Below are 1,681 nucleotides of genomic sequence, written 5' to 3' on the forward strand. Positions count from 1 at the left end.
GAAAAGGCACAGTGCACTGTACGGTCAGAGATTCCTATGTGTAGCTGGAGGTGCTTCTCAGCAGAGGGTCTAGCTCTGGACTCCAGCATCTGCTCCATCATCACAAACAACCTCAGATAGCACTAGACACAGAAATGACCCAAGCCCACCTTGACAGGCCAGGATGCAGGGCAGCAAGGGCTGGTGGACATCTGAATGCCTTGAGAGAGAGCCATCGGGAGCAGGCTGCTCGGAAGCCAGGCAGGAGTGCAGAGCAGAAACTGATGAGCCTTCTACCCAGGCAACTCAGGAGCTGGGAGGGGCAACCACAGTTGGCAGAGAAAGGCGAGGCTGAGATTGGAGCACCTGATATGACAAGAGGTGTCCCTAAGAAATGTTTGGCCTCAGAGATGATCCGCCGGCGTCAGTGGGATGAACCAGTCCCCAGTGTCGCCTCAGCTCTCTCACACAGCCCCTGGAATGAAGGCTAGGCATGGAGAAGGAGAGATCTGGTCTAACAGGAGCAGAACTGGTCGATGGTATCCGGGAGAACAGTGTCTGTGCCCCGAGGGTATCACATAGTACGAAAGCAAGAGCTGTGGGTAGCCTGTCTTGTTCCCTGTTGGAACACACCTCACCCACTCTTCAGTGGAATAGGCTGCAGAGGAGACAATGGCAGAAGGTAAGCTCAGGCCCTCCCCCACCAGACTTCCAGAAGTGCTTTGAGGAGCTGGCCCAGTACATCAGGAAGCAGAGAGGGAAACCCCAGTAGCTAGCTTGCTTTAGGTTCGAAGCAGGTCAAAGGTTTCGTTTTTTGCTTTTTGTTGTTTTTTCGTTGTTTCTGTTTTTGATAAGAAAGAAAAAATATGGAAAAAAAATGAAGAACCTTGGTGGTCCCAAGTCACAAACAGTGTTTCGTTTCTAAACCCATGCAAAACCAAAACAAACCACAAACACCAAATGAAAGGGATAAACAGGATCGGGCCTGGCGGATGGGGAGGGTCTGAATGCCGGTGGAGGAGGAGAGAAGAGGAGGCAGGGAGGGAAGGAAGGAGGACAGGAAGAGGAGAGGGTGATGGGGAAGTTAGAGGTCTCCTTTTGCTCACATTGATGCCCAACGGCATTCTTTACCCACTTGTGGCTTGCAAAAGTCCTTATCACGGCAGTAGGGCTGGGTCGATGTTGCTGGAGCTTGGATCCAGTCTGGCACGTTTATTGTGCCCGCTGTTCTGTTTGTGCGTGCTTAAATCGTCCACAGCATAAAACAGGGTGGGCCTGGTGACTTGAGGGCTGAGGTTGAAGGATCCCAACACGAGGCCTGCCTAAGCTGTAGGAGGGGTTCAGCGTCAGCATGCTTAACTCAGCAAGGCTTCATGACAAAACAGCAAAGTAAATAAAGGATTGGGGGTACGGTTCAGCGGCAGAGAATTTGCCTAGCTTGTGTGACGCTTTCGGCTCAGTACCCAGTGCCACAACAATAACAAGACATATATGCATATACACATATACATACATATGCCATTTATGAAAGCACAGAGAGTCCCTGTCACTTATCATGAGAACAGCTCAGAGACAGCGACAAGCCAGGCCTCAAATCCGGCCAAGGGCAGTCAGTGCCCTGCAGCCGTGCCTGGAACAGAGGCAGAGTAAGAACTTCCTTTAGGGGTGAGGACCCATTGGTGGTTGGGGCTGTGGCCTACAG

The sequence above is a fragment of the Rattus rattus genome, chromosome 4, assembly GCF_011064425.1.
Source record: "Rattus rattus isolate New Zealand chromosome 4, Rrattus_CSIRO_v1, whole genome shotgun sequence".
NCBI classification, from domain to species: Eukaryota; Metazoa; Chordata; class Mammalia; order Rodentia; family Muridae; genus Rattus; species Rattus rattus.